This window comes from Lemur catta, chromosome 17 (genome assembly GCF_020740605.2).
Source record: "Lemur catta isolate mLemCat1 chromosome 17, mLemCat1.pri, whole genome shotgun sequence".
NCBI classification, from domain to species: Eukaryota; Metazoa; Chordata; class Mammalia; order Primates; family Lemuridae; genus Lemur; species Lemur catta.
The window spans coordinates 15,353,062-15,372,653 of NC_059144.1; the positions used below are offsets into that span (position 1 = coordinate 15,353,062).

Sequence of the window (19,592 nt, forward strand, 5' to 3'; positions counted from 1 at the left end):
GTTTGGTGATGTTTCTGTGGCCAGAAATATACCATAGGAATTAACTCTTCTTTCTATCAATTAGCTCTGGTAAAGTTGGTTTCGTTATATGTAGTTTCACTTAAAATCCCAGTTTCCAAGAACCAATCAACGACATCAAGTGAGGACTTACTGTATAAGGGTTCCCTTTCTCCATATCCTTGTCAACATGTATCTCTTGACTGTTTTATAATAGTCATTCTAATGTGCAAGATGATATCTCATTGTGGTTTTGATTTGTATTTTTCTGATGATTAGTTATGTTGAGCACCTTTTCATAAACCTGTTGGCCATTTGTATGTCTTGAAAAAGTATCTATTCAGGTCCTTCGTCCACTTTTTAATTGGGTTACTTGGTTTTTTTGCTATTGAGTTATATGTGTTCCTTATATATTTTGAATATTAACCCTTTATTTGATGTATGATTTGCAAATATTTTCTCCCCTCCCGTAAGTTGTCTTTTCATTATTTTCTTTGTTATGCAGAAACTTATTTATTTTTATAGATTTAGGGGATACAAGTGCAGTTCTGTTACATGAGTATAGTATACAGTTGTGAAGTCTGGGCTGATAGTGTAACCATCATCTGAACAGTGTACACTGTACCCATTAAGTAATTTTCCATCCCTCACCCCCCTCCTACCCTCTCACCCTTCTGAGTCTCCACTATCTATTATTCCATTCTATGTTGATGTGTACACATTATTTAGCTCCCACTTATAAGTGAGCACATGTGGTACTTGATTTTCTGTTTCGGAATTATTTAATATTTCACTTAAGACAATGGTGTCCAGTTCCATCCATCTTGCCACAAAAGACATGATTTCATTCTTTTTTATGGCTGAGTAGTATTCCATGGTGTATCACATTTTCTTTATCCAGTCATCCAGCAGAAAGTTTTTAGTTTAATGTAGTCTACTTGTTTTATTCTGTTTCTTTGCTTTTGTTGCCTGTGCTTTTGGGCTAACGTCTAAACAATCACTGCCAAAGCCCAACATCGTGGAGTTTTTTCCCTATCTTTTCTTCTGGGAGTTTTAAGGTTCTAGGCCTTACATTTAAATCTTTAATCCATTTACAGTTGGTTTTTATGTATAGTATAAGATGAGAATCCTATTTCATTTTTTGCATGTGTATATCAAGTTTTTCCATTTATTGAAGTGACTATCCTTTCCCCATCATGTACTCTTGGCACCTTTGTCAAAGGTTAGCTCACTGTACACGTGTGGGTTTATTTCTGGCCTTTATATTCTATTCCATTGGTCTATATGTCTTTTTTTTATGCTAGTACCATATGTTTTGATTACCATAGCTTTGTGATATAATTTGAAATCAAGTGGTATGATGCCTCCAACTTTGTTACCCTTCTTGCTCAAGATTGCCTTAGTTATTTGAGATCTTTCATGGTTCCATATGAATTTTAGGATTTTTTTCTATTTCTGTGAAAAAAGCTATTGGAATTTTGATAGAGATGGCATTACATCTGTACATCGCTTTGGGTAGTAGGGACATTTTGACAATATTGATTCTATTATACTAGGAAGATTCTTTAAATGGCTTGGTGTGGACACTGCTTCAACCCTTTCCAGTCCTGGGCCTTAGAGATCTTGTTCAGCCAGGCAAGATTCTTTCTCACTTTCTACTCTCTGCTTGCTTCACTGGCTCCTCTCCAAGGAGTTTTCCTCAGCCAGAAGATGGGGAATGTCTTTGGTGTCTGTGCCAGGCCAGAGCAGGTGGCAGCCTTCTTGAGGAATAACTACGTGCTGCCCCTGCACGCATGGCCTGCCCTCCTTGCTGAGGTCAGAAGGAAAACAGCCTGGGAGACGAGCAGGCACACTCCTGGCTGCCACGCAGTGTGCCCAGCTGGTGGAAAGGTAGCAGCCCTTTTTAAGGCACTTGAAGAAAAGGACTGAGGGGAAATACTAAATGGGCATGCTGGTCCCAGAATTCAGTTCCAGATCATGTGTTAGTTATGTGAGGGCTCTGCACAGAATTTTCAAGATATAAGGAACAGAAGAGCTGTCCCTTAATTTCTCTGTGGCTTCCACACTATCTGAAACATCTGCAGAAAGAGTATCAGCAGAATGGCAAGCCCTGTGCACTCTGGCTCTTCTACTTCTTCCTAACTGTGTTACCACGGGCAAGTGGTTCCACCTTTTTGAGCCTCAGTTTCCTGATCTATAAAGTGGGGATAATATATATGTACCTCATAAGATTAAACTAAATGAGATTAAGAAGTATTTAAGTGCTTATCATAATGTCTGGCACACAGTTTAAGTAAATATTAATAATAGTTCTAGAAGCTTTGCACAAGTACTCTTTTGTCTTTAATTTCATGTAAAACCTACTTATTTTCTTTCTTCAAGCATAAATACAGGTATTTAGGCAAAAATCTGTGATGCTCTGGTAGCATGGTATGAACAGCATGACTACTCACCTGGTTTAATTTCTTTTTCCTGCTTGCATCTCTTCAGATTTTCCACTGTTCACTAATCAGTGTGGATATTCTAAGGAACCAAAAGAAAAACAAAAGTTAGAGGCAGAGATACTCTGGGGTTGTAAACTGAAACAATCTTTTGGAAAGGCAAGTTAATAATATCTATTAACATATTAAATGTGTACATCCATTACGGTTAGCCAAATGTCCAGGAATTTGTACAATACATATATTTACATAAGTAAAAGGACACTCAGTGAAACATATAGTAGCAAAATAAAGAGGGAAATGACTTAAATGTCTGTTAATAGAATAAGAATTAAATTATGGTCTATCAATACAATGAGAAACTATATAGTTATTTCAAAGAATGAGAGAGATTTCATTGTACTGACATGGAAAAATATACATGCTTGATTGTTAAAGAGTATATTGTAAAATTGCATACATTATCACTTTTTCATAAAAAATATGAACATGAGTATTTATACTTAGAAAAAAGGAAAGCATCTGTGTACATACACATGTTCAAAAGTATACAGAGTTTACCGTTTAAAATTTTTAAAGTATACACAGAAAAAAACAAACTACAAACAGTGGTTCTCTGTATGACTCAGAGAGGTTGTGAGGAAAGGAATGAAAGACTTTCAACTTTGTACATTATCTATTTCTGTTTTGATTGACAACTTTTAAAGAGGCATGTATAACTTTCAGAATCATTATACATTCTGTCTATGCAAAATTCTATATCCAGCTAAAATATCAAGAGTGAGGGCAAAAGATATTTTCAAACAAAGCCTAAGCAAGTTTATCATTCACAGACTCCAAGAACATTCTCCAAGCAAGGAAACTGACACATAAAACAAATGAGATTTTAGAATCAGCAGTAAGCAAAGGAATTAGTAAGCACATTGGTAAATTTAAAGTATTGACTGAGAACGAGGAGTGGTGGCTCATGCCTGTAATCCTAGCATTCTGGGAGGCCAAGGTGGAAGGTTTGCTTGAGCTCAGGAGTTCGAGACCAGCCTGAGCAAGAGCAAGACCCCATGTGTCTACTAAAAATAGAAAAAAAAATTAGCCGGGCATGGTGGAACGTGCCTGTAGTCCCAGCTACTAGGGAGGCTGAGGCAGGAGGATCACTGTGAGCCCAGGAGTTTGAGGTTACAGTGATTTATGATGATGACACTGCACTCTACCCAGGGCAACAGAGTGATATTCTGTCTCAAAAAATAAAGTACCGATTGACAAAAACAAAGCCAATGAGAGAGAAAAACAAATTTGACAATATTTGATGATAATAATAATATTAAGGACAGAAGAGAGATCAGAATTAAAACTTTTAAATTCCTTGATTATTCAGGATAAACATAGAAATGTTTTACTTTAGCCAATATATCCATGATGCAAATTAAAATTTTAAAGGCAAAAACAACAAAAAATAGAAATAGAATGCATTAAGTGTCAAACCAGTTAGCATGTTCTTGGATAAAAAAGCCTAATTATCAAAAAATTTCAATCCTTCAATTACTACATAATTTTAATTAAATTTCAATAAGCATATCAATAGTTTTTTTCAGGAGAGGGAATGGATAAAATTACTTTAAAGTTTATATGGAATAATATCTGAGAAAATTGGCCAAGAAATAGTAAAAAATTATGAAAATTAGGGGATTTGTCTTATGAGATAATTAAAATTTACTATGAAGATATATTAAAAAGATATGGTATTAACAGAAGACTAGACAAATAGGTTTGTGGACTAGATTAGAAAGTGCAGAAATAGATACAAGTAAATAAAGGAACTTCTTTATTTAAAAAAGGTAGGATTTCAATAGAAGAGGAAAAAGATGGTTTAAGAAGTAGTGCTAAAAAAAAAAAAAAAAGAAGAAGTGGTGCTTACATAAGTAGGAGAAAGCTACCTCTTACTACATATAAACATATATTCCAAAAGGATTAAAGGTTCTGGATTAAGTTAATTCAAACAATAAAAATTTAAGAAGAACATTTAGGAAAATATTTATGTAACTCTAAAGTATGGAAGTTATTCCTAAAAAAGGCAAGAAATCCAGACACTATAAAGAGAAAAATAGAAAATAGATATATTTTGCAATAAATATTTAATAATAAAAACAAAGTGATAGATTAGGAAAAATATTTATAGCATATTATGTAATCCTTAATATACAAAAAGCTCCTAGAACTTGTTGAGATAAAACCAAACAACTCAAGAAAAATAGGTGAAGGAAATTTACAGAAGAGGAAAATGAAATGGCCAATTAACATGAAACAATGTTTAATCTCACTAGTAGTAAAGAAAATACAAACTAAGCAACTATAAGACACCACTTCCCCTCATTAGCTTGGCCACAAAATAAAATAATATAGAGAGAGGAAGGGGAGGTAAGGGGGACAAGAGAAGTAAAAGGGAAGAAGGAAGAGCATATCTAATTATTGGTAAAGATTTAAGGAAATGGAAGTACTTGTATATTGCTGGGAAGAACGTAAATTACTCCAACTCTTTGTAAAGTAGGATAGTATTATCTGTTAAAATGTTAAATACAAATACCCTTTGACCCAGCAATATTATTTTTGAAAGTGTAACCTATTGAAACAAAAGCACCAGTAAAGGATATGTACACATAAATATATTTGATGCAACAATATTTTTGTGGAAAAAAAACAGATAACTCAAATATGTCAAAAGAGAAATGGTTGACCATATACTGTGGTACTTCTAGCTCTATAGGCCTGAGTCATTTAAAAAGAGTGAATTAGATCTATAACTACCCATGATGTATTATTTAGTGGGAAAAATAAACTGCAGAGGAATGAACAAAATTTGGTACCACTTTTGACAAAACAAATAACCACATATACACTCAAGCTTTATATTCATTTGGTTGGAGAAAGGTATGGAAGGATATATACCAAACTCATAACACTGGTTATCGCAGAAGGATGGAAATGGGGAGTAAGGAGAAAGATTGCAACTTTTTCTTTATACGTTTTTTAATTGTTTACTTAGTGACAAGGAGCATGCCTATTACTTAAGGGAAAAATAAATATAATAAAAACAAAGAAATACATCAGAGCAGAGAGAGAACAATGGTAAACTATGTTACACACTATCCATTTATCTTTATATGGGATAGTAAGTTGCATTTATTGTCACTTTGTTTTTTTGATCAAAATCGAATAGGTCTTCCCCTATTGTTTTGATAGTTGGAAGCCAAATTAAAAAAAGAGAAAGGCTTTATGGGGGGAAAAAGTATACTTTATTTCTTAAGCATTTACAAAAAGGGGAAAACACCTTTACTTAAGAAAAAAAAGTCTCCCCTTCAAAATCCAAAAGCAGGCCTACAGAGGTCGGTGCCCTTGGTTCCCTCCCTCCTCCAAACCTAACTCCAGACACTCCTGGGAGGGCACCATCGCTGGGGAGCGGAGCCCTGCAGACAGCAGCATCCCTGCCCACAGGGCTCTCTTGGTTTCCAAGCAGATGCTTTGGCCTCTGTATCACATGGGCCTGGAATCTGGGTAACTGAAATGGGGATGTTTTGCAAATCATTTTGATGGAAAGAGAAAGTAGCAGAATGATGAAATGAAAGAGAAAAAGCAGCTGAATGGTATTCATAACAGGTTGCTGAATTTGCCACTTTAATTATCTGAAAGGTACATTCCACTCTCACCTGGTAGAATGCTTTCCTTTTAACTTTTATTTTATTTCATTGTTAATAATAATGATACCTCATATTTCTACAGGACTTCACATTTTACAAAGCACATTTTATGGCAGCCTCCTCACTCCGCTCCACTCTTTCCTTCCAATCCGTTCTCCACATAGCAAAGATCACTGTCACCCACAAAGGCCCACATCCTCAGGCCCCTGCCTCCTGACCTTCACCAATTTCTTTCCTCTCGCCCCCTGTGCTTTGGCCACACTGGCCTCCTTTCAAGTTCTCGGCTGCATGCTTTCCTGCCTCGGTCCTCTCACATATGCACTTCTCCCTGGCTGGATTATACTGTTCCACTCCACAGCACCCCTCTTTTCTCCCTCTCCCCCCTGAGCTCTTGGCATAACTGACTCATCCTGGTTTAAATACCACCTCTTCAAGGAAGCCACACTCTCCATCCCTTTCACTCCCCCTGCTTACTGACTTCCTAACACCACTATTTGTCCTTGTAAACTTCATATGGGTACAGGCCATGCCTTTTTCTTTCTTTCCTACTTATTTATTTAGAGACTCTGTCACCCCAGGTAGAGTGTAGTACCATCATCACAGCTCACTGCAAACTCAGACTCCTGGGCTCAAGCCATCCTTCTGCCTCAACTTCCGAGTAGCTGGGACTACAGGCATGTGTCACCATGCCCGGTTAGCTTTTCTATTTTTTTTGGAGATGGGGTCTCGCTCTTGCTCAGGCTGGTCTTGAACTCCTGAGCTCAAGCAATCCTCCCACCTCGGCCTTCCAGAGTACTAGGATTACAGGTGTGAGCCACCACATCCAGCCAAGCCTGTCTTACTATCTACCTATCACCTTGCCCAGGGCCTGGCAGATATTAGGTGTTCAATAAATACTGGCTGAATACATAAAAAATTTATTGAAGGCTTGGCTCAAATACTACTGCTCCTCCACTTGATCGGGCTTTCCACAGGACTCTGCACCTGTCTTGGGGTACATTACCACATGTGTTAGTTACCTGAGTCTTCTTTCCTATCAGACTGTGAGCAACTTAAAAGTCTTATTTACCTTGATACTTCCCACAGCACCTTGCAGAATGTCTGACACATAAAGCGTTCTTAACTGTATGTGAATTCATGCACACACACATGAAAACACCAATGAAGGCTGCAGCCTCTAACCAATTGCAGATAGTAGTTTCTCCTACTCAGTGACTGTAGCATGGAACCAAAGCACCTTTGAGATATGCAAACGAACATGAGACTGCCTGGGGAGAAATTAAAATTAGAGCTAAACTTGAAATGCAGTGGTGTTTGTGGGTGAGGGGCAAGGGAGACAAGTTCTTATTTAAAAACCACAGAAGTCAAATCACTTAGTGATTTATTTAGGTATGGTTTTCTGCACTATCTAGATTTCCTTTCCTTGAACATGTTCTAATATTGCAATCAGGAAAAAATAACAAACCCACAATAAATATTATGAAAACAAACCAATGGAAAATTCAGTGGTAATTTTAGACTACAAAATCACCTATCCCTATGTTTCACTTACTACATCTTGGGACTCCAGATTCAGAGTCTTCTCAGGTGGGGCCCTACAGTTAGTGAGGAAGTGTTGTCTTTATCCCTCTGAAGCCCTGGGGAATAGGAAGGTGCCAGGAGTGAGTGCTTCAGCAGGGGGCCGCTCTCAGTGGCTCTCTAATGCAAATGCTGGCAAAGCTCCCTGAGTTAAGAACCGGAGGAGAATATGGGAGTGAGTCGTCAACCCAGCTCAAGATCAGGACCTCCACTAGATGCTGATCCACTGCCTGGTATTCTGTGGCACTTTTGCATACTTCTTTCATAGTGCTTTTCAGAAGCCATTATAATTATTCATTCACCTGCTTATCTTCTCTGATGCACAGAGAACTCCACAAGGCCAGACGCTGTGTCTCTAATCACCCTGTTCCTCTAGCCCAGTGCTTAGTACTAGGGGGTCCTCAATATACATTTATTGAATGTTAGAGACCACATCTGTAAAGTACTAAACACAGTAACTGATCTAGGTCCCTGGGACATAAAAAGACATTACTTTATTTCCCTGAAGGTCCATTATTCAGTTCTGAAAAGCCAAACTGAAGCCAGTAATTTGTGGAAGATTAAAGAGGCTTCTTTTCAAGTTAGGAAATGCTGGCTTCCTTTATTCACAATTCAGAATCAGTCATCACAGCTGAATGCAACTTCCAAAGAAACTATTCTTTGAAGTAGCAGTTCTCAAAGGTGCATATGGCATTTCTGAAGGATTTCCAGGAGGTAATGGGCTCAGCCTCGGTTCATGATTAATAATCGATTAATAATCTGTTTCCAAGAACTTTAGATTTTCCACCTGTCTTCACTTAGAAATAGCTTCTCATGAAAACACCCAGCAGAGTTAATGGGGCGAAATCAGCTTCTTGTCTGTCACACACAGCACCTGTTACCCAGCTTCTTCCTTAAGTGGCTGGGCCAGAGTCCTCTGGTCCCAGGAGAATTGCCCCCACTTCTGCTTTTGGCCTCAGCACTAGCTGGCTGATTTGAAGTTCAGCATCACTTGACTGGAGAACAGGAAATAATGCTGAGGCTTGGTTTGAAGAGCCAACATGGCAGCTCTAAGGTCCATCACAGGGGTTTCAAAATTGATGAGTACAGAGATGACCTGAGGGTCCTCACGCAAGTGCCACCCTCTGACTGAGGGGGCAGATGCCTATGCACTGGTTGAAATTCTCTCTCTGGAATTTTAAAACAGCTAATCCTGAGCATGTATTTTTATACCAACGAAGTGCTTTATGAGCCTTATCCCATTTCACCCCCAGGGTACCCCTCTGAGGTAGGTAAAACTATGACCCCCATTTTATGTGAAGTGAGGTGACCTCACTAGGATCTCTCAGCTGGGAGGTGGTGAGGGCAGAGCTCTTACCTGCTATCCTTGCTGACTTCTCATTGAACCCTAGATTTTCTAAACTGACAGAGACTGTTGACACCAACCAGTCCCAGGGTCAAAAATGTCCAGAGGCCAGCAGCCAGGCAGGAGACCAGAGAGCACAATAGCCTGGGCAGAGGAGTGGCACAGATGATAATGAACTGGAGAACACACTCCTCCTAAAGGCATTCAAATTAGACATAAAGCCATTACTCTGACTTCTGACTGTAGTTCAATCCTCCTCATTTAACAGATGGGGAAACTGAGATCCAGGGAAGTGATATGGAAAAGGCAGTACAGTGTGGTATAAAGTCCAAGGGCTTCAAGGAGAGCCAGTTCTCATTAGGAACACCCGCTCTATCACTTGCCAGCTATGAGACCTTGGGCAATTCACTTAACCTCTCTGTGCCTCTCTCATGCATAAAATGGAGATAATCTCTGCCTCATATCATTGCTGTGAAGATTAAAAAAGAAGTCAGCACATTCACCGTGCCCAGTACTGTGTGTGACATGTATTGCAGGAAGTCACAAAAGCTGAGTAAGTGCTCTGGACACGGTAGTCTCTTCCACAACCTACCTCCACTCCCAAGATGCCCTAAACTTACTGCTGGGGCAGCTGAGGTGGGGTAGATCAGGAAAAGCTCACTGACAACAGTGCTGACATTGACATACAAAATAAGAAACTAGAGGCTGGGCGCAGTGGCTCACACCTGGAATTCCACCACTTTAGGAAGGCAGAAGTGAGAGGATCACTTGAGGACCAGAGTTCGAGACCAGCCTGGGCAACACAGTGAGACTGTCTCTACAGAAAATTTAAAAATTAGCTGGGCGCGGTGGTGCACACCTGTAGTCCTAGCTACTTGGAAGGCTAAGATGGGAGGATTGCTTAAGCTCAGGAGTACAAGGCTGCAGTGAACTATAATCATGGTACTGCACTCCAGCCTGGTGGACAGAGAAAGACCCTGTCTCTATTTAAACAAAACAAAACAAAAAATAGACAATAAAGCCACCCTCATCTGGTACATGCAGGCCTGGATTGAGGGGTGTGACGCATTTTACCACATTTCCATTCCCTGCCTCCTGGCAGGGACCAGAAAGTCCAGGTACCTTCTTCCAGAACATTACCTCTTCACCACCATCTTAGGAAAAGGAATGCCTGTTTTGATTATCCAAAGTCTCAAGACCCTGGGGTAAGGCAGAGGAGATGGCCCTGGCATTCCCACTGCCCATGCCCACCTTCAATGTGCTTTGCTGCTGGGGAAGACTGCAGCTTTAAGATACACCAGGGGGCTTTGAGGACCCTCCTGTTAACCAGGATCTTAATTCAAACAAATAGTTTCTAAATAAAGCATCTCCCTGAGGATTACAGTCTCTGATTCCCTTAAAGATAAAAAGCCCTTAATTTGTCAAGAAGTAGAACTTTGGAAACTCGAAATTCAAGATCTGACTACTTTTGCTCTTCTTTGCACTTTGTGGCCATCCTTTCCCTGCAGTAGTGGACCATGTGTCTAGGCTAAAAGAACAAGAAAGGGGGGCAAATAAAGGGATTTTTACCCCTCCTTTTCTCCTTCTCTCTTGCCAAACTAGGGATTAAGTATTTAAGTTAAAACTAAGTAAGCTGTGTCTCCTTTGTACGTACGTGCCAGGCTTTCTACTATGCAATGGGGCATAGTAGACACCCAGAGAGGGCACACGTGGTCTAGTGAAGACACAGGGAATTGAAGTTATTCCAATAATTATGTAAATACAGTTCAGGTAAACACTAAGGAGGAGTTAAGGATAATATGGGAACATACAGTGGATGTTTACCCTCAGTCAATGGGGTAGGGAATGATATTACTGACCATCTAGTGTTACATAAAGGATTGAGCATAACATAGGGCCTAGCACTTAAGAGGTGCTCAATATGTCAATTCTTTTTTTCTCTCTCTCCCCAAGTACACATTTGTGAATACACATGTCACACACTCATACACCCTACTCACACTTTCTTTCTTCAAGAATAACAAACATTAAAAAAAAAACCCATAAAAACTTAGAAGTAACTTAATGTTGCCTGTTTTATGTCCTCTTTTAATTGCCCTACAGACACCAGGTTTTAGCCACTCTAGAATACTAAAAACCTAGGGCACTTAGCTCTGAAAGCCGTAAGGGTCTGCCACAAAGAGCAAAGAAAATGGACAATTCATTCCAAGCTGAATTTGGAAATACAGAGATCATCTACTTTTGTGCCCTCATTTACACATAAATGAGGAAACTGAGGCCCAGAGAGTGAGAAACACTTGCCCAAGGCAGCACGGTTTCCTTGGGTGATCATTCGACTGGCTTTTTGGTTTTTAAAGCTGAAATTTTTCCTTTAATTTTGACTTTTCAAATATATTTAACCTGCTACCAGGGAGGTGGGTCCCCGCACACTGCAAGCCATCTGAGAACCCTCAGCTCAGAGACCAACCAGTAAGGGATGTGGTGGCAACAACGGCCCCCTCCCTTCCTCTCTACACAGGGTAGCTTGCTCAGTTTAAAACCCTGAAAACAGATACCAACAAATAAAACACCTAAGGACTTACATGTTCTGTTTATATCTAGAATATATCTAGGCATAAACAGCACATTTTGAAAAGGAAGCAATAAAAGGATCACAAACCCCAAGTTAAAGATTTCCAACCCTTCTTTCCATCTTCGAGTTTGCCACACAGCTACTGCAGCATTGGGTTTATATGTGTTAACTTCATGAAATCCAACCATATCTGTAGATGATATTTAACTCACCAATCTTCTATTTGTGAGGGGAAGATTACAGGGAATTTTCACTTTCAGAGACATTTCTTTCTAGAATGTTTAAAATTTTTTGTACCACCTTTGTAATCAGAAAAAAAACAAAGGTTTTACAAACACCAATTTCTAGGAGAAAATTTATTTCTTCACCTATATTTGGGGCAAGTTGCTGCCTTTAAAGCTCTGGATACTCTGCCAAAGTTCTCTGGGTAGAAAAGTAAAACAGCATTTGAATGGAGCCCATCTGTGAGATTTGAGGCTCTGAGTCCAGCCCTAGGCAGTTTCAGACAAAGCCATAATTTTCAGAGCAAGCTCACATATAGCATAATATAAAAATAGACACTTTGTGACCAACAGCCTGGAAAGCAAGCTCTCCAGAGAGCTCAGCCTCCACGCTCTGCTTCTCCCCGGAGGTGGGGGGCAGGGAAGGAGAATCAAGTTCTACTTACAACCGCGAAGTTTCCTCAAAGTCCAGTGGTCCTCAGTCAGAAGTGGAAGTAGAATTTAAGAAACCAGGATTCAAGATTAGCAGTGCAGACCTGGGTGCAGGCAGGATTCTCTCTTACCCTCTCTCTCTCTCTCCCCACCGTGTCTTCTAAAAATGAAAAGCACTTCGAGGTTTTAGTGGGTGTTTCCCACGTCTCAGGCCAAGTAAGTCCCCATTTGTTGTAATCCAATGCTCAGCCTGATGATGTCAACCACTCAACTCACTCGCTCAGTTTCCACCTCTCTGTCCACGGGAGAGATCTGTTTCCTTTGGACAATAAGCCAAGGGGCTGTAACTGCATCCCAGGCCCGTCACATTTGCCTAACATCCTTCCTTCAATTTTCAACCCTGCAGCCTTAGTGACAAAAGGCTTCCTATCACTCACTCAGCCAGGGCTCCCAGGGTAAATTCCCTTGCTTCTTAGTTACTGCCCACTGCAGGCCATCTGCTTTGCTTTGCTATGTTTTAATTCATGTCTTTAGTGTATCATATACTAGTCAGGGTGGAGATCTTCACCCCACCCCACCTCCATCTCTTTCTTCCTGCCCAATTTTCCAAGTTGTTTAATTTCTCCATAAAGTTTCCTAGGTACATCCTGGGCACAGCACGTCAGTTTGTCCTTCGTGTAGGAGAGATGACGCATGCCCACGGGAAAGGCTTGGAAACAGCACTGGTCTGTTGCCTGGGGAACTGGGATCTGGACTTGGTCAGGCCTCCAACTAGATGAATGGCCTCAACCAAGTCATCTCCCTCTCTGGACCTCAGTTTCCCCATCAATAAAATGATGGCTTTGGTGCTTTCCACTCCTGAAACTCAGTGACTGAGGAGCTTATCAACAAATGCTTTATAAGGCATTTTACCACCTTAAAACCAACTACACACTTGAGGGAGGGAAGAGCCCTGGAGCAGTCAGAGGCCACTGCCCAGGACGCCAGGCTCAGCTGGACTCCTTTAGCCCCCTTTATGAAGGAGCTGAACTGTTTCTCTGGGGAAAAAACAAAACAAAAGAATTCACTGAACAAGTCCTGAGAGACATGAAAAGAGGCAGCGTAAACTACTAGATAAGATAAATAAGGGAATGTAAGCGTCCTTAGGGACTAACACAGAACAGCCTTGGTTATGAGAGATAATCTCTTAATGTTTGTAGAGTGCTTGATGACAATGCCATAAACTCTCTACTTTTGTGTATAATGGGAAGCCATGTGACATGCAGAGTGATTAGGAACATTATTTGGAAGCCAGGCATCTGGATCTGAGTCCTAGGTGACTTAATTTCTCTAAACCTCAGTTTTTTATCTGTAAAATGGGATACTAGTGCCTCCATTTTAAAATTTTGAGAATTAAATAACACATGCAAGGGAATTTAAATTACTTCTGGCATATATTAAGTATTGCACAGAAGTTAGCTCTCATTGTTGCATATAATATTTGATTCTCATAACACCCTTAGGAGAATTAGGTACCCAGAGGCTACATTACTCTCTCTTTCCTGAATAAGAAAATGAAACAGAGAGGTTAAGTGACATGCCCACGGTCACACAGCTCAAAATGAAAAGGCCAGAATTAGAAACAGTCTCTTAAGTCCTAACTAGGTCAGCATACATACCACACACATGCCAATGCTATTTCCCAAAATTGTGACTCCACCCAGCCTGGCAAAGGAAACACTTCAAGCCACTAGGTCAGAGGGGTGCTTTTCTTGCTTTACTACCACAATACTGTGTGGCCTAAAGCAACTCTGGGCTCCACCTGCCTCTCCCAAAAAGGGGCAGATCTGATCTGCTTTAATGCTACTTTGAAGGGGATGGCAAATTAGGACCGGAGCTCTACTAGGGAGACAGCTTTCTATAGGTGGGAGTAAGGCTGTGGTAGTTTGTGACTTAACAAGAACTTTAATTAGTTCTCAGAAAACTCTGATGCTCACTAAGAAAGATCCAAGCAAACAGGCTATCCTAGGAGGGAGTTTGCCAATCTGAAGGCTTTCCAACAAGTTGACGTAGGACTGTCGTGGAATAATAACCTTTGGTCATAGTTCAGAGATCTGGGTTTCCTTCTGGTCCCCGGTCCTTCTATCTGTGAATAACCTTAGACAAACTGTTTCACTTCTTTGTGCCTTGGTTTCCCAATGTAAAATGAGAATAACAACAGCATTTACCCTATAAGGTTCTTGTGTAGGTTAAGTGCCTGACACATACTATAAGTTCAAAAATACTTGCAAAAATAAGCTGCAATGTCTTAGTAGTAAAGACATTATTTTTTATTTTTTATTTTTTTTTTTTGAGACAGAGTCTCACTTTGTTGCCCAGGCTAGAGTGCCATGGGGTCAGCCTAGCTCAGTAAAGACATTATTTTCTAATTCTCACTCAGTTTCACCATCCTCTCCCCTGACAATGATGTGAAAATGAAATAAAGGCAAGAATGTCAGGAAGTCAGAAGGACTCTGTATTTCTCCAGAATGTCAGGATGAGGAATGAACCAAAGCTCACCAAGAGCTGTCGGCACGTTCTCAGCAAGACTCAGCTTGGAGGGACCGAAGGTCGGGGCCATTGTTTGGCTGTGCCTCTATTTCAGAAGCCTGAGTAGGCGTCAGGAAATGAAGCTGGACTCTCGAGATGGGTCAGTTTACTGACATCACCCTTGGTGCTTTGAATCATGTTTTATTACTTGAAAAAAAGAATAGTAAGGAGCCTATTCACCATTTTCTTCAACAACATGTACTTTGTAACACTTGTCTCCTGAACTGAATAATTCTACACCTGTGACAGAATCCAAGAAGAAAGAACCTAGCAACACAGGCACACTTATAACTGACAATAGTGGCTACACTTGGTGGACTGGGGTCACACTCTGTGCTGAGCACTCTCTAAACACTATTTCCTGCAATCCTCACAACAGTCTGGTGCAGGACACTATTATTAACATTCATACCTTACAGCTGTGGCAACAGATGTGTGGCGAGGCTGGCCAACCTGCTCAAACATCCACAGGAGTAAGGGGCAGAGCCTGTGCTCTAACTTGGAACCATCTGGGGCCAGGCCTGTGTCCCCAGCCCCTGTGCTCTACTGCCTCTCAAAGGGTTTTCCTGCAGGCAACTTGGCTGTTTTTCACAGACAGCAGCGTCAGCTCCACTTGAGGATGAAGGAAACTCTGGCTGATTACCTATGCTTAACTCCACCCCTTGCCCCAGTCCAGAAGGGTCTCTCCTTCCCCTGAATTTCCTTAGGACTATCCATTTCTCTCTTAGGAAACATCTTTTTCTCCTTTGAGGCATATTTATTTGGGGGCAGGTCCTTCCTCTGCTAGAATCTGAGCTTCTTAAGGAAAGGCTCTGTGTTGCATTTTATGAGACACTTAATAAAATAAGGAAACCCATAAACAAAAACCAAAAACTTTTATTGAATGTTACCATATGCCAAGTAATATTCCAATTGCTTTATAGGAATTACCTCATTTAATCCCCATAAGGATCCCTATGAGGTAGGTATAATAATTATTTCCACTTGACACATGAGGAGATTCCTGACACAGACTGATTAACTTGTTCAACTAGTAACTGACAGATACCTGTTGAAAGGAATGTGTGAATAAATTCTGGCCACCACTACCCACTTTCTTGTCCAAACTGCTGCTATAAAATGCAATTAGCTTGTCATCCCATCAAAGGCAGGTTTTAGTTTGTCATGCCACTTCAAACTCACTTATTCACTATGCCCTACAGCTAGAAGGTCCATGCTTTTTCTAGATTATTAATTGAGAAGTATATTGAATGAGATTTATAAGTAAAATTATATTTTGTTCTCTTTCCAATTATACTCATATTTGTTGTAAAATATAAGAAAATATAGAACAGGAAAAAAAAAGAAGAAAATCATCCATCATCCCACCAACCTCCTAGTGTAAAGCCCCAGGGAAGGAACCACACTTACAAACTCAAAACAACGTTTTGAAATCAGAAACTGAAGTCATTTGGGAGCAGTGGTGCAGAGCAGTCAACCCCAAGACATGTTCAATACTTTTTTTTTTTTTGGTTCTGGAGACCATGCAGCTGCTTTTTCTTTGGTGTTTGATGTTCTGAGGCTCTAGTTCCTGGTCCCCTTTGGATGGCTGATGTGCTATGTCCCATGGAGAGCTGGCAGAAGGGAAGCCTGAGCCCTGTAAGTATGTGCCTAGAAAATGGATAGGTTCACAGGATAATGCACTGTCCCCTCCCTGCCTTTTTTGGAACTGCTTCCCACCAGCTTGACATAGGTTTTAGATTGGGGCAGTCAGGAAAGAGATGGACCTCCACTTGAGTTAATGTTAATCTTGGACTCATTGATTTTCACAGCCGAAAAGAGCATGTGGTTGCCTCATTTCAGAGGTGAGGAATGCCAGGCCCAGAGAAGGCAGGAGATCATTCTGAGGTTACACAGCCTGGTGCTCCAACAGTAGAAAGACCTTCTATTGGCTTGAGACTCTCACTTGCCACTGCACTTTGAAATACAAATCTGAAGGGCCCTTCTCTATTGTTTTGGTTAACTCCTACTCAACCATCAGATTTCAGATTAAATGTCACTTCCTTTGGGAGAATTTCTCTCTTAGCTCACCCTGCTGTACTAGTCTCATGATACCCTCTATTTCTTCTCTCAAAACCCTTAACATATGTGATAAGTACATGTTATATGTGTTTCCCTACCAAACTGTAAGCTCCACGAGGCTGAGGCCCAACAATATGTCTCCCTGGTTCACTGAATATATCTATCCCAACTGCCTAGAACAGTGGCTGGCACAGAACAGGAAACTCAATAAATATTTTCTACACACACACACACACACACATCCTACTCAGTCCAGTCTGCGGTAAAACAACAGCATAGTTTTAAAAAAAGTACCATGTCTCCTAAACTACAATTCAGCCTTCCCTCTGTGGGGAGGATCATTAAACAATAAGGGATTTCATTTCAAATAATTTCTAAAAGATAGAAAAAGTTCATAAAAGTGTGACATCAGAAGCTGAAGTTCAGAGCACAGGGACAAGAAAGCATCATCGGAAATGAGAGACAAACAACTGTGTGGAACCTCAGGGAGACACTGGGCCTAAAGACCGCAGGCATAAAGAGGAGGATTTAGGAGAAGGGCTGAAAATTAGGTGATCCACTGCAAGGCTGTGCCAGCCAGCCCCCCAGTCCCATACCTGTGGCACACAGAGGGCCTGAAAGCTCCGTAGAACCACAGGCAAAGACAGGAGGCATCTTTAAATAAATTGAATGAACTGCTTGGAGTTGATCTAGGGCTTCTAGTAAAAGAATGGCCTCCTCATTTCTGACATATGAAGGGCCCTCAGTTTAACTGCTGCTCCTGCTCATGTGCCCTAAAGTACCTGCTACTGCCACTTGGCCCATAGAGCTTCCAGCAGCTTCCCAGGCAGGGTAGAGGTGTATGGGACAAATAGACAATCAATTCCAGAAGAAACCAAGGCCTATCTCCTAAAAGGAGCCCTTTATTGATTGCAAATGGCAAAAAAAAGCATCACAGGGTATCTGAAGAACAGACCCTTTATGGAAAAGAAAATTCAGAAAAATCAGAAGACTTTAAAAAAAATTCTTATGTCTTCAGAGATTTTGAATATATCGTGTCCATAAAATGTAAATAAACTGACAAAAATGAGCTCTTGAAAATTAACAATATGAATATTGAAATTAATTCAGTAGAAGTACCAGAAAATAAGAAAAGGAAATCTTTTAAAATATAGGGAAAATATACAGAATAATAAAGGATCTTGTTGATATAAAACAACAATCCAGGAAGTTCAATATCAGACTAAGTAGTAATTTAAAAAAAAAAGGACAATAGGAAATTATCTAAGAAATCATGAGGAAAATTCCCCACAGCTAAAGGAAGACATGACTCTTCAAACTGAAAAGTCTGAAAAGTGCTGAGTAGGACCATACCCAGATACAGCCTCCTAACCTTTCAGAATTCAAAAGAAAAAAATCCTAAAAGTTTCCAGAGGGACAAAGACTATTTCAAAAGAAAAGAATCATACCGGTATTGGACTTCTTACCAGCAATACTGGTGCCCGAAGACAATAGAACAATGCTTTCTAAGGAAAAAGTTGTATGTTTGTTTGAGACAGGTTCTCACTCTGTCACCCGGGCTAGAGTGCAGTGGCATCATCATAGCTCACTGCCACCTCAAACTCCTAGGCTCAAGCGATCCTTCTGCCTCAGCTTCCAGAGTAGCTGGGACTATAGGCATGCAATACCACACTCAGCTGATTTTTCTTCTTCTTTCTCTTTTCTTTCTTTCTTTTTTTTTTTTTATAGAAACAGGGTCTTGCTCTTGCTCAGGCTAGTCTTAAACCCTGGCCTCAGGCAATCCTCCTGCCTTGGCCTCCCAAAGTGCCAGGATTGCACAAGTGAGCCACCATGCCTGGCTGGAAAAAGTTCTAATGGAAAATGATTTGGAACCTAGAATTCTATACTTAATGAAGCAAAATAAAGACATTTTCAGGACTTAGAACAAATGATCTCTCATGCACTGTTTTCTCAGTAAACTAGAGAATATGCTTCACCTAAACAAGGGTTTAAACTAAGAAAGAAATAGGATTTAAAAACCGGGGATCCAACAAGAGAGAGGTGAAAGGAAGGCCATGGACAATGATGAAGGTAGTTCTGGGATCAACCGAGCTATAGGCCTAGAAAGGACCAGTCTGATTAGAGCAGGAAGGTGGAAGGCTACAGGTAAACGGAATTGACAAACTCCCTAACAGGTTTGATGAAAACTGTATTGGAAGTCCATGGAAAAATGTGTAAAGACTTAGCAGTAAGGAACAAGGAAAACTAAGCATGTGAAAGAAGCTATTATTAATTCAGGAAAAAGAGTAACACAGAAAGGAAAGTAATTAGAATGTTACTGGCAGAGCAGTAAATAATATTTACAATGCCATGACACGGTAAAACACTGAATATTGATTTAACCAAAAACTGTGATATTGGGAGAAAGGGCAAGGAGAAGGAGTGTGAGTGGGGCTGTGGTGTGTATAAAACAGCTAAGGCCTCACGTGCCATCCTAGGAAGTCAACAGGTAGCATCTAAAATTGATGAGTCAAGAAAGACCAGTATAGTAATGTGAAGTCCTCTTTTGGATCTGACTGGAATAAAATGATATTTATGAGTTAATTGAATTATTATTTTGCTAATAAGGGGTTAATTATTTTATGTGTGCTAATAGTAATATAGTTATGTAAAACAAAAGAAGTCCTTATTTTCTTAGAGATACATGCT

General features: G+C 40.2%; 1 protein-coding gene across 3 annotated transcripts in view; it reads right to left on the reverse strand.

The window, feature by feature from the left end:
• PKIG (cAMP-dependent protein kinase inhibitor gamma) overlaps positions 1-19,592 on the reverse strand; it is an 81,956-nt gene that overhangs the window by 27,941 nt on the left and 34,423 nt on the right. For 2 of the 3 annotated variants that reach the window (XM_045529168.1, XM_045529166.1), the window contains one exon: positions 2,451-2,520. The gene's annotated coding sequence lies outside the window, so the exon portion shown is untranslated. Of the gene's footprint in view, positions 1-2,450; positions 2,521-12,289; positions 12,520-19,592 lie in introns of those variants that run through there. The other variant, XM_045529167.1, reaches the window with a different exon arrangement.